Source organism: Macrobrachium nipponense, chromosome 7 (assembly GCF_015104395.2).
Source record: "Macrobrachium nipponense isolate FS-2020 chromosome 7, ASM1510439v2, whole genome shotgun sequence".
Lineage (NCBI taxonomy): Eukaryota > Metazoa > Arthropoda > Malacostraca > Decapoda > Palaemonidae > Macrobrachium > Macrobrachium nipponense.
Genome location: NC_061109.1, coordinates 102,016,762 through 102,031,997, shown reverse-complemented (window position 1 = coordinate 102,031,997; position 15,236 = coordinate 102,016,762).

Here is a 15,236-nt window from a genome sequence, read left to right as displayed (position 1 = left end):
ATATATATATATATATATATATATATATATATATATTATATATATATGTGTGTGTATATACATATATGTGTGTGCATGTTGTGTGTATGTATGCTCCAGACAGAGGAACAAAACAGTGTTTATTGACATTTACACTAATGGATTAGAATGAGGCCCTCATGCAGAAACCTTCCACGGCATTTGCTACTCCATCCACATACGCAGAACCCATAACATTGCATGAGACGATGGTACATGCATGCAGTGCCATGTTAGTGTTTACTTTTGTACGTGAGATTGGAACTGATTTATCTGCTGCATTGATAAGGAAGTTTATTTGCACTTCTCTCTTCCACGCCTTCTGTCTAGAACTCTCTTGGACTTCTTTTCTTCCTCCATCTTGACATTTCCAAAGTATACATTATGTCACCCTCCGCTTCCCGCGTCTCTGGACAACCTAAAATGCGGGTCCACCTTTTAAAACGATGCTAACCTTAATATTACTGGATTATCTCCAAGTTTCTCACCCTTCTACTAAGCAAATAACTTCAAACTTACTGTCACTGTAAAATGATCTACTTTCAAAAAGAATTGTAATTATAGTTATTAGAATGTTTAAAAAGCCTCTCCTACGGTTTTGGTTTTCATAGTTATCTGCGAACTGACGTTAGTTCTAGGTGGTGAAATAATCATTCTCATTCTCTAGTTGTCATTTTAGCAACCCTGTTTTATAAAATAACATTTAGCCGTGAGACGTAGCTTGAGAAGGCATTTCTAAATATTTGTGATTGCACCCCTTTATGAAAAGAATCTTGATGCAACAACCTACACGACAACAAAGAAAATGTCCCACTCACTTAAGGTAGTACAACTAATAAGAAAGAGAGAGTAAACCTTTTAGTCAATTATTCAGTTATTCACCATACCTTAATGGATGGAAGAGGCCGATTTTCTTTTCACCAATAAAATCTATTTAGAAATTGATTAAAGGTGAGTTTAGTGAATGATATTTGTTCGCAGTCAAACTTATTGTGCATTGCACGTTTTTTTTTTGTAAGTTTCTGTGTTGCGTCTGCATTTTATGGCTCCAGAAACTAATTATTTTATTTCCTCGTGACTTTCTCGCTTATTATACATTAACATATCCTTTTCTGGATGTGATCTACCTTCGAAGTTTTCGCCCATTTACCCATACCTGTTAATGATGTTACAAGCTAAGAGAAATCAGTTTGATATCCGCATATTTGGTTTTATATAATGTCTTTCGGGCCCCAGGAACCACCTGTTGCTTGTGAATGGCCTCAGGGGTATCGCTCCGTAAGTACTAGGCCTAATAGTGGTGATTTTCCTAATCAGTTCCTTCAAAATTTTTCAGTATTTTGTAGTTTTTCTAGTTTTCATTTGGTATGCGTTTGAATGAATCTACTGTATCTACAATATATGAAGCCTTTCATACATAAGCACTCATGCACACACATAAATATATATTATATATTACATCATGTAAATACATACATACATATACATACATACATATAGATATATATATATATGTATGTATGTATGTATATGTATGTATGTATTTACATGATGTAATATATAATATATATTTATGTGTAGGTAGATCACATCGAAGGTAGATCACATCCAGAAAAAGATATACATACATATATATATATATATATATATATATATATATATATATATATATATATGTATGTATGTATGTATGTATGTATTTAACTAGTAGCTCAAAACGATGTCATAAGTTTCAGCCGTCAAGCAGTTAGAAATCACGTCAAAGATTGTCGTCCATATCGTAATAGAATTTGTTTATCCTTCATATATAATACAAAATATAATATTAATAATATATTTATTTATTTATATATTTAGTTATTTGTTAGTCTTGCAGTTATTGGCAAAGACTTTTGGGATGAAGATGATAACCTCATACCTTTTCTCCACCATTGTTGCAACCTGTCATAGTCGACCACTATAGGTACCTAATACACTGAGGTCATAATAGGCACAATATTAAGCTCTCTACGATTTCTTTTGTTTAATTGTTTGTATCTTAATTTGTAGATCAACTTTGAAATACTAAAGAGCATCATCAACTACTATGAAATTCAGGGCCTCTGTAACACGGTTTTTTGGATTTTGCTCCTTATCAAAGCATCGGAGGTAGCTGAAAGTTGACATATGTATACTTTACAACTACACACAGATTTTGTCAGCATTATCAACAACCTAAACCCGATAGTTTTAATTTTTATAGAGTAAAAATGATCTAGCCGACGCCATGGCCAATGATTGCGAGCCAAGAGTCGAAAAACATTCATTACGTAAGCAAGGTAAACATCGTTTTACGAAATGTTGCCCCGCCCATCCACTAGACAAATCCATTCACCTTATTCCATCGGCTCTGAAACCCATAGTAGTCAAGAATGGCTAACAGGATTTGGAATTGTCCCCGTGGTTGCAAAACTGCATTTGTCTTACGACTCGCAACTTTATACAGTCAAGAGAAAGCCCGTGGCCATACTTAATATAGTCTGAATAGGTAATTATTCAGTTTCTAGTTTAAATCCAATGTTTATGGTCTGATTTGTATTTAGCGTAACGTGATTATAATACTTGTAATGTCATTCAGGATTTCGAACATTTCCATTAACTATTCACTATGCCACCAAGAGAGAGAGAGAGAGAGATTGTATGTAAACAGTCTTTATATAACTATTTTTGTTGAAATAAGATTTTTATCCAAAGTAAATACAAGCTTATATGTGCTAAAATCTCCAGCAGACCAACGGATCATCCGATATAATTTTTTTTCTTCTTCTTTAGTCTGTACGACCATGTTGGGTATAAAGACTTTATGAATGGCGGAACGATACATAGATGTGGGTGGGGTATCTGTGCTAGCGTAGTAATACTACTGTAGCAGTAGTGCCGCAAAATTAGTTATAGCAGCAATATACATGAATTAAATGTTTAGGCCAACTGCTGGGATCCCTGAGGACCATTTAGCACTTCTTACAACTACTCGAGAAATGAGTTTTTATAGCCAGAAGTTAGATTTTCTAATACAACAATGGCCATGATAGCCTTCATTGTTATCCTGAATTATAACGAGGCCAAAGTGGGTGGAGCCTCATGACGTCATCATTCTGACGATAATTATTGGTGAAGGTGTAAAGCCAAAATACGATACCGTCTATTTTTTTTTCTTTTTTTTTTTTAGTAAATAGGTAGATAGCCGATAAATAAAATTGCTTGACATTGGATACAGCAGTTATCAAATCAAGCTTGTCTACTATGTCTTTGAAAATTATCAACTATTCCCTACATCTTGTCTATCTGATTGTGACCTATAAAGTAGATTATAATTTCTTAGGACACTTATTTTGGGAGTTAGACTAATAATCAAAGTGTTTTTGTATTTATTAACATATTTTGTTGGTTTGTTCATTATGACAATTATCAGTGGAGAGGATTCAGAGTTCTTAAAGGTGTACTGCTTTGCTTGTATTTAAATTTTTGTCATTGTTGCCAGAGGTATAGCCTTCGTTACGTATAGCCAATCATCCATCGAGAAAGAGGGAAGAAATGCTGTCATAAGTTACGTAACGAGTGCGTTCGAAACCTTATCTCTGAGTAAGTTGGCCCGTCTTCAAAAAAGGTCACTTTTACATTATAAGTACCAAATTTATTCAACCTACGTAATGCAGAATACAGTCAAAATTTATGTGTAGATATAATGTGTATTCTGAATAAGCGTTATATCTATGAAATGCATAGATAAAAAGTTATTGCCAAAAAACCGTGTTAGAGAAGCCCTGAATCTCATAGTAAGCAAATATACTTTGAGTTCTGTGTCCTTGAATTCTGTGCCCAACGATTCTAGCGTCGGTATGGTGTTGGCGTGCCACCTCGTTGGCCGCGAGTTCGATTCTCGGCCATTCCATTTAGGTGTGAGAGAAGTGTATTTCTGGTGATAGAAGTTCACTCTTGACGTGGTTCGGAGGTCACGTAAAGCCGTTGGTCCCGTTGCTGAATAACTACTGGTTCCATGCAACGTAAAAACACCATACAAACAAACAACAATTCTAGCGAAGCAGATCACTCCTGTTCAGTGTGAGTGTAGTTGGGGCTTCAGTCAACAGATGGCGTTGCTTCAGTGCGATGCACAGGAGTTCCTCAGGGTACCACCGGCGAAGTGGACGGCATTGGCCCGTCACCATTAGGAATGAGTTCTTTGTGGCGATAGGTTTGTGGGGGTCGCCCACAGGTGAGCACTCGTAGCCGCAGGTGATGTGCGGGTTGGCGTATGCGACCCTTCACCTCGATCTTCCGCAGCCGCAAGGCGTCACAACCGCGGACGCCCGCCGCCGCTCACCAGGACCCCTGACTTGATGGTGGGCATCACGGGTGTGTAAGGGGAGATAAAAGGGAGGTGGGGGGGAGCTCTAGGGAAACAAAAGATCTTGTCGGGGAAGGAGGATAAGGGGCCTAGAAAAAACAGAAGAAGAAAAAAATAGTTTGCGTTAATGGGAATTATAGGTACGATGATCAAGATGAAATCAATTTTATAAAAGGCATAAGGGAGTGAGGTGGATTCAAGTAAGCAATAAAATACTGATTTAAAATGCGTACCTTACTCAATGTAGTAATGAAAGTGGAAAATAATTGATGACTTCAGTTGAATTTGGAATGAAAGTTAGCAAGTCTTACTTTTCCTTAGTGCAAACGAAGCCTTTTTATATCACAGTATATGTAAACGTGCCGTGATAATCATTGATCTTTAAAGAACAAACTCGGCTGATGCAGCACAGGCATATGAATCTCAGTTGCAGAGCCGGTGTGAATGCTCGCGATAGAAGTGCGAATATTGGAAGGTCTTTTGATGCTTATTTTATTATTATTATTTTTTTTAATTCCTTGAGCTCCGGGTGTTCTCAACATCCCAGCTTTGATCGTGTAAACTGTCGAGGGAGAAGGTAGCGTAAAAACTCAGCGAAGCAGGCCTGGTCTGATAATTACACGTGGGCCAACTTTTTCAGTCCTCGCCAGTTCTTGTGCAGTAACTCTTACTACGACGTTTTTAGAATTGGATCTGGCGGTGTCAGGTGCACCAACCACTTTCAGACAAAAAAATGATTATTTATGATGGGTATTTCTCTGGTACACAGTAAATTTTGCTTATTTAATGCAAGCAAAGCGTTTTTTTCATGTAAATTGTCTGCAAGACCCGCGAGATCCTCATTTTGAATATTCGTTTTCAGAAATCGCCTATGTGCGTGATTGGTCGCCAAACTTTCGAAGTCTGAGCTTAAGTAGAAGTTGGAGTGGAACGTTTTTGGTATAAAAATATTATCAGTGGCAGGTCTAGTAAAATTCCTTTTTATACGGTGGTATAGCCAGCGTTTGATTATAACATTAACAATTCCATACGTATTAACAGTCAAGTTAGAAAGTCGCAAGATGAACTAAATGTGTTATTAAAGAAGGGCGTTTTGATAACAACAGAATAAGATTGAATTTTTTATGAAGCAGAAGTTCAACAACAAATATATGAATGTCTGAAAAACAAAGTAACTTCTTTGTCAAGATTAAATTCCACTACTATGGAAAACATAATGTAAGTTAAGTGCACCCAAAAACAGCCAGAGAATACGCTAATGAAGAGAAACCGATTATTTTGCGCTTTGATTTAGTAAATAGGTAGAAGCAAGCATAGAAAAAATAAAGATAAATCACATTATATGACTTAATATAAACTGAAGCAAGACTTCGGTTTTGTGTTTTAATTTTGAGGAAAATTGAAGTGCTCTGGCTATTGCTCTGAATTGTGAGATAGATTGGAACTCCTTCTGAGATGCTGTAGTACTTGTACTCGAGTTTTTTTGGTTTTCTTAAATTGTTGTGATTCCTTTCTCAAATGAACTTCAGTGCCTTTACATTTCACATATATTTACAGTCAGTGTGTATAGCAGTATCCTAAAGTTGGTTGATATCTTTATGTTGAATTATTATTATTGAAGTTTTAAGTATCTCTCAAGCTTAAATGATTTACTGTCTTCCAGTCTATATGGAAGGTATGATTTTGCCTATATATGGTCCTGATCAGAGTAACTCGTGAAACCTACCGTCAATTTGTTCTTTTAATGCATCTCTCTCTCTCTCTCTCTCTCTCTCTCTCTCTCTCTCTATATATATATATATATATATATATATATATATATATATATATATATATATATATATATATATATATATATATATATATATATTATATATATATATATATATATATATATATATAATATATATATATATATCTTAACCCGCATTCTATCTTAATCCACCCATACAGCGCTTGCCTAGTCATTAGCACTAAGGGCCTCTATGCCGTTGTCTCTCTCGTTATATCACACCCGTCTCTAATGACCCGTTGCACACATGTTTGAAGAAAAGCTAGGCAGGATCTTGGATATCCTGTCAGAGAACCGAAGATGTGATCCCGCCGGTCATTTCGGCGAACCCAATGCAGAGCGTTGTGGTAACTTGATCTGACATTGCATCCCGTTCAGGTCTCGTTTGATATATGATTGGTTTCAGAAACATCTTAACAAAAACTGCGAATTCAAATAAGGAAGTGGCTCGATAAGGTTATTTTCCACAGCCTGAAAAGGTCAGGCAAATCTACAGATAAATCTCTCTCTCTCTCTCTCTCTCTCTCTCTCTCTCTCTCTCTCTCTCTCTCTCTCTCTCTCTCATATCGTGCGCTCCCAGATGGTTTCTTTGATTGTTTCTTAAGAACTTTTCTTCTTTGCAATCTCATTTCCCCGCCGTCTTCCACCCCTTCAGGCGCCGATCATAAGGTCAGCTCGAGATGGTCGCCTGCAGCAGCATCACCGGAAGCGGTGACCCTTCCCTTAGGGCATCTTGCCTGAGGCCTTATCTCTCTCTCTCTCTCTCTCTCTCTCTCTCTCTCTCTCTCTCTCTCTCTCTCACCACCTGCCCGCTGTAACTTCCTCAGATTACTTAGCATCATTAAACTTTTGTTCTCTTTTCAGGGGTTATGGCGGCATTCTGCGCTTCTGTTTTGTTGGAGACTCGGTTCCAAGTAATTTAAATCTCTCTCTCTCTCTCTCTCTCGTCTCTCTCTCTCTCATCTTATATATTAACACATATATATATATATATATATATATATATATATATATATATATGTATATATATATATATATATATATATATATATGTTTATATATACATTGTTGATTTTTTCCGTTACTTCCTTGCTGTCACAGAATCATATATATATATATATATATATGTGTGTGTGTGTGTGGTAGTGTGTGTGTGTGTGTGTATGTGTGTGTGTGAGTGTGTGTGTGTGTGGTGTGTGTGTGTGGATCTTGGGCTTTGTATTTACAAGCGTATCCCTGCGAAGAAAATCAAGACGTTAAGAGAGCAGGCAGTGTAGTTATTACGATTACACAAATATCTATCTGGTGAAAAGTGACCAGTAGATTATATATATGTATATGTATATATGTTAGAGGGAATATGTGAAATCAGGGATTTCACGAAATCCTTAGGGAATATGTGAAATTACTAATTCGCTTAGGAACATTTGAACCCCCCAAGAGCTAGTACTAAACACGGTAAAAGAGTGATTCATCTACACTGTTTCGCCGTGTTTAGTACTAGCCCTCTGGGATTAAATGTTCCCAAGTGAATTGGTTAATCTCACATATGTCCTAGGGATATATATATATATTTATATATATATAATATATTATATATAATTTATATATATATATAAATATACTATACATACCAATATATATATATATATATATATATATATATATATCGAGCTACAATGTTCCTTAATATCTAATTCGCTCTACCTCGGAATTAATATATTTTCATATATGCTTAACCGAAGGGGAATTTTTTCTCGATAATAGATTTACCTGTACTTGGGCGCGAACGCAGGTACATTATAAATCCAAGGAACGTCAGGGTGGAAGCTATAACCCACTCAACCACCGCGAGAGGTTGAGTGGTTATAGCTTCCACTGACGTTCCTGGATTTATATGTACCTGCGTTCGCGCCCAAGTACAGGTAAATCTATTATCGAGAAAAAAATTCCCCTTCGGTTAAGCATATATGAAAATATATTAATTCCGAGGTAGAGCGAATTAGATATTAAAGGACATTGTAGCTCGATATATGTATATGAATCACGGTAATGTGATATGACTTATATATATATATATATATATATATATATATATATATATATATATATATATATATTATATATATATATATAATGATGTGTGTGTGTGTGTGTGTGTGTGTGTGTGTGTGTGACTTTGTAATGACAGTCGCTGTAGCCTGCTTTAAGTGCATCACTTAATCTATTCTTTTATGAAGATAATTTATGTATTATACAGGTAACCGTTTCGTTTTCTTGAATGAAGCACGGTTTATGAATTCAGTTTTATATCTCAGTAGCATCATTTCCCTGGCATTGATTTAATCTCTGTTTCACGAATTGTCATAAAAGATTCTCAAGATTATATCTTCTGGTTTTCAGGTGTATGTTGTGGGTAGCTACGGCAAGTCAGCATTTCCATGAGTTACAAACTAATCGTTATTTGGTATATCTTTCGCAATTTTTTTAATTGACACGAGTTTATATTATAAATTTGTATCTCTCTCTCTCTCTCTCTCTCTCTCTCTCTCTCTTCCTCTGCTGGCAAGTTATCAGTATAAAGATGCTGATATATGCTACATTATCAGTGAATTTGGGTAGCCCAGATATTTTAAAAGATCGCGTTTTCTTTTCTATCCAGAGAAGAAACTATTTTTCTCAAGTTCTCGTAGATAGCTTTTAAAATATTTATATCACTAATACTTGTTGAAGTTGAGAAAGCGGTTGGTTTTCCCCTTGACAACCTGGTGTTTTGTTGGTGACTCTTGGGTTTCTGAAGCTATTGTGAAAGCTCATATTCTGAAAATATCAATTGTTCTTACTTCCAAAGATAAAGCGTCTCAGTGTCGTGGTCGGTATGGTGTTGGCATGCCACCTCGGTGGCCGAAAGGTCGATTTACGGGCGTTCCGTTGAGGAGTGAGAGATGTGCATTTCTGGTGAAAGAAGTTCACTCTCGACGTGGTTCGGAAGTCACGTAAATCTGTTAGTCCCGTTGCTGAATAACCACTGGTTCCATGCGACGTAAAAGCACCATACAAACAAACAAACAAACAAACTACCAACATTTTCATGTCGAGGTTTGAGACAAAGAAGAGAGTGTAGGGATTACTTAGATATTATGAAAATTTACGTACGAATTTAGATAGTGAATGGGGTGTGCTGTGCGTGGCACACATGAGCCAAGAAGAAGCTTTGGAGGGAACTGGTAGAGATGCTGTATAGGCTATATTAGTGGAAAATAAGTGTCGATTGACACGAACTAATACGAAAGAGGGGAAACTTTTAAAAAGTAAAGGATAGTGATAGTAACTACAGGTCATGTTAACCTCGCCAGCTTGAGGTCCCTGATTCGATTCTTGAGCTTGCCTGTCCAATAAGGGTCTGTTCTGTTGTATTTTAACATGATGCCTACCTAACCAGCGGATCATGTATACCTGGTAATCAACCGACTGCGATGGGTTTTAACCGTGTGGAAGTTCCCAAGAATGCGGAATGCCTGCACATCTGGAATCGCCTCCACTATAATTCATCTCTGCGTAATGTTCTAGATTCAAATGCTAAAGTTAATCGTGCAATGAACTGCTTTTGGCAGCTATCCGGAACCACTTCCACCGAGCTGAATAGGTCCGTGACAAAAAAATAAAATTATGTGTATGTATGGATGTATTTATGATTATATACACATACACAGATATATGTATATATATATATATGCATATCTGTACATGCGAGTACATGCAGGTATACACAACTTTTTTTTTGTCAAAGACCTATTCACCTCGGTGGAAGTGTTCCAGAAGCTGCCAAAAGTAGTTCATTGCACGATTAACTTTAGCATTTGAATCTAAAACATTACGCAGAGATGAATTGTAGATTTATTGTTGCAAAGCGCAATGACATTCGAGATTAAGTAAAGCTCGTGGAAATTAAAACTTTAAAAACACTTGAAGGATATTAATTTGAAGTTGTAAATTCTTGTTGTGGTAAAAGTTAACTACACCTGTTAATGACTAGACGAACGTAAGTCGACAATGACTGTTAACTTGTTCATTTCGAAAGTTTTTTTTTTTTTTAGCTAACATTTGTTGATTATAGTAGGTTGAAAAGTAAGCGTTGGCTGGTGTAAAGAATGTACTTAGTTGTTTTAAGTTAATTCGCGAAATAATATTGGTTACAAAGTTATCTTGTCTGACTGCAAAGGTCAGTTTAATTGAAGGGGAAATGGAGTTTATCATAGTTAAGAGATTTTGGATTGAGCGACCTGTTGTCAAGAGAAATTCATTTCAAGGATGTAATAAATTAATTACTGTCAGGTGAAGATGAAAGAAACATTCAAGATTTATTTCTTCTAATTTGATTTAGAAAGATGATTTGCTGTTATTTCTGTTCTTGCACTTCTTAAATTATAGCAAACTCGTTTTGCAAAGCCGTAGCATCCTTGTCACGAGGGCTCACTGTCCAGTCCCCGTAGGGGGCAAGTGCCGTCAGTGTACTTCATGCGGTGCACTGTATGCATTACTTAAGGTTCTTTGCAGCGTGCCATCGGCCCCTAGCTACAACCCCTTTCTTTCCTTTTACTGTGCCTCCTTTCACATTCTTTTTCTTCCGTCTTACGTTCCACCCTCTCCTAACACTTGATTCATCGTGCAACTGCAAGGTTTTCCCCGTTACCCCTTTCGAACCCTTTACTGTCAATGTCAGTTTCAGCGCTGATGGACCTCATATGTCCCAGTGCTTGGCCTTTGGCCTAATTCTGTATTCAATTCAATTCAATTCACACTGTCCAATACCAGATTCATTCTTGTGACTGTCAGTCTATGGAAGTCTTCCCGGCACTTTTGGGTGCAGTGTTTGCGAATAAAAATGCTGTGTTAGCTAGCATGAAGTGCCCGTATATTCATATATTTAGTTATTGGTTGTTATCGATTGTTGTACTCATTTTTACTTTGGTATGCTTAACGTAGCTTGGTTTTTCTCGATTTTTGTAATTGAAAAAATCGATGAACGTCACGTTCAAATTGATAATGGGAGATGATGGAAGCAAATTGACTGATGGTTTTTTGTCTTGGAATTATTATTATTAGAATGAAACGAGTTCCTGTTGATTGCCATTTGTACCTGCGATTTTCCCTCAGTCGCTTTTGTGAGTTAACCACATGGTGCTCTTCCATCATTCCTACTACCAACCATGGCACCACAAATGTTGTGACTTGCGTTTTCCTCAGATGAATATTATAAATATCCTCGGCTATTACATTTTATTCCTTTCCTTGTAAACATAGATTTGAAATACCAACGGTGTTAACCTTATATTCATACCGTCGTATTTTTTTCATACATTGGAATCATTTTTACCGCCATGTCTGTGTGTCTGACTACCTGACTGTATGATTAGTAGACGACCGTATGCATTTCAGTCCCCCTTGCTCAGGTATTATATTAATATTAGCCTCCTTGGTGTTGGCATCTGGCATAGGTTTTCATTTTATCAAGAAACTGCGTTTTATTTCTATCAGTGTGCTCTGTGCCCTATAACCCATTAGAAAATGCCACAGACAGTATCTTCTCTATCCAAATGAATTGTCACCGTTTTAACATAATACACTACTTCGCATACGTCTAAGTTCTGTCCTTCCTCCTTCCCTCATTAGTTGCTTTTTTTTCACGCTGCTCATTCGCTGTTATGCCTTTTTCTTGAAGTGCATTTGTTGCCGTCGCTCTCTTTGAGGTATTTGTAAGTTTATGTAAGCTTCTACTTATTCGTGAGCTACCTTCTCTCAAATAAGGAAGTATACTTATTCTTACCTATTACGTTTTAGACTTCAAAGTTCCATGAATCTGAGGTGCCTCTCCTGGCTGCGGTGGCTCCCATGGGTCGGCCATATACGTAATTTCGTATTCTGACCTCAAACTATATATTTACTTCACCGTTGCGTTAGTTAACCTTCCGAGTCCATTTTCGTTACTACTGTGTTTATATGGTCTTTGGAACATATATGTGTATATAAGATCTTCATCCAAACCTTTTATCCTTAAATTTGTTTGCTCGCCATTTCTATTTTCTTTTATAGTTGTATGTAGTACAACCTTTATCGTCTGTCACTGTTAACTACAGAGATGGATGACTTAAGGATGCTGCGTTTGATATGCTGTATAATACTTCTTCGAATAATAAGTTGGAGGAAGCATTAGCACTGATTATTGAATATTGCTTTGATGATACACAATGAAAGTTGCTTTACTGAAAGAAAGAACTGTCTGCAGTATAATGATTATAATGTTGAGACAAGAAAAGAAGTAAAAAATGCGAGCAATCGAGTTTTCTGTACAGCGTATAATTAAGGAAACTGAAAGTAGATCTATCTTTCGGTGGCCTCGGTACGTGTAATGCTCTGTCTTCCTTATCATCCGCATATTCTTGTCCATCAATCTTGTTTACTTGCTGTAGTACTTAAAGCAGAATTTAGATTGTATATGCTCTTTTTGGCGTTCGTTTCACTAGAATTTCCAATGTAGTGCTTCCATTCCTTTTACGTAAGTTTCTATAAACACTGGGCGCTTTTCCGACGACTGTCGGAGTAAAAAAAGTTAAGTATATCTTAGTTTTACCAGACCACTGAGCTGATTAACAGCTCTCCTAGGGCTGGCCCGAAGGATTAGATATTTTTACGTGGGTAGGAACCAATTGGTCACCTAGCAACGTCGAGATCTACAGCTTATTGTGGGATCCGAACCACACTATATCGAGAAATTAATTTCTATCACCAGAAATAAAGTCCTCTGTTCCGCGTTGGCCGAGCCGGGTTTCGAACTTCGGACCACCAGATTGGCAGCCGAGCTCGAAAACCACTCGTCCAGAGAGGAACTTGTCGGCGTATCTAGCGCCACTTTATAATGGTTTTTAGTTTAAAGAGTTTACTATTACATCATATTTTTCTGCTGCTCTTCATTTTCCCATTTTAGTTGAAAACTATTGGGATGGTTTTGTCAGTTCATCCGCCCTTTTTCTGTCCGCCCTTAGATCTGAAAAACTACTAAGGCTAGAGGGTTGCAAGTTTGTATATTGATCGTCCACCTTCCAATCATCAGACATACCAGATTGCAGCCGTCTAGCCTTAGCAGTTTTTTTTTTTTTAGGTTAAAGTTAGCCAATATCGTGAGGACAAGCCACCACCGGGCCGTGGTTAAAGTTTCATACGTGGTTCATATAGCATTATATGTACCGAGCTTTCGGTGGCATTGATTATTCGCTGTACAGAAAGCTCGATTTATCGCATTTTTTACTCCTTTTCTTGTCTCAACATTATAGTCATTACTGCAGACAGTTTTTCCTTTCAGTGAAGCAAGTTTAATTTTGAAACATCAAAGCAATGTTCAATAATTATAAGCACTAATGCTTCCTTCAACTTAATATTCGAAGCAGTATTATGCAGCATATCCAACTCAGCATCCTTTACAAAGTCGGCATTCGCTTTCGTGACCTAGTTGCTGGGTTGGCAATGATTAAATCAAACTGATTTAATCAAGAGATTAAATCATAGATTTTTTTTCATTTAAAAAATCATTATTTTTTATTTTTTATTCTTTTAATTTGAAATCCAACAAACTGAAAAATATGGTTTGGAGGTTAATACAAACTTGAACATAACTTTGCTGTCTCGATTTATTTTGATATCAAAAAAATTGCAAGTACGTACTTTAGGCCAGAACTGGAAACCTAAAAGATAAATCAATAGTAATTGTCTTAAAATACATTTTGAGGAAAAAAGGGTTGAAAAAACATCTAATAAATAAATAAAAAAAACAAATAAATGAAAAAATCAAATAAATAACCGATTTTTACATTTTTTATTTTTTAAAAAATTAAAAAATCACCAGCCCTCCCTAGTTGTCAGTAACATTCAGAAAGAGTATCGTCTTCTGATTGCGTATGAAGAGTATTTTGTGATTTTTTTTTCCATCCCAGAACCATCTAACGAATCCACGCTAAGTCAAAGAAGAATGGTATACTTTGGCGTTACCTTTGATAATGCCAAATGGAATAATATAAAATGAAGTGCGTTTAGGTAATTCAACTCGAAACGAATCTGCCACCGTTCGACTTCAGATTTTAGCCGAAAAAAAGCAAAATAAATTAGCAAAAAAAAAGAAAGAAAAAAAAAGGAAGTTGGTGGATAGTATTAAAAGATTTTGAACAAATCAGAAAGGGTTGTTTTCATATTTTTACAGTCGGTAGAATATGTACCAGCAGTTTATAACAGAGCTAAATTATACTCTCAAGATCGCTAACTGCGTTTGCTTTTTTGGGAGATGATATGATTTACCGTGTTGATTACTGAGATAGGTTGCCAGAAATGACTTGAGTATGAACCTTCGGGATGATTCAGTTTTTAAACGGCAATATATATATATATATATATATATATATATATATATATATATATATATATATATATAGTATACACTCACATAATCTTTTCTATGCTAGTAAGTAATTCACTGCACAAGTGAAGAAGCTTAGCAACGTTGGTTCTGGGCCTGGTCAATACTTGTTTGGGTGACAATATAAATGAATAAAAGACGCTCATTGAGAGCATCCACAAGGTTGGGTGTGATGCTAGAAATCTCACCGCATGAATTCATGCTGTGAGAATTCTGCATCACGCCCAATCTTGTGGATGCTCTCAATGAGCGTCTTTTATTTATTTATATTCTGTCACCCAAATATATATATATATATATATATATATATATATATATGTATATATACTATATATATATATATATATATATATTTATATAGTATGATATATATATATATATGTACATTATATATATATATATATATATATATATATATATATATATATATATATATATATATTATCTATATATATATAATACATATGTATATATATATTATATATATATATATATATATATATATATATATATATATCTATATAGATTTATGTATATATATCATAATTTATATGTACATTTATATATATATATAT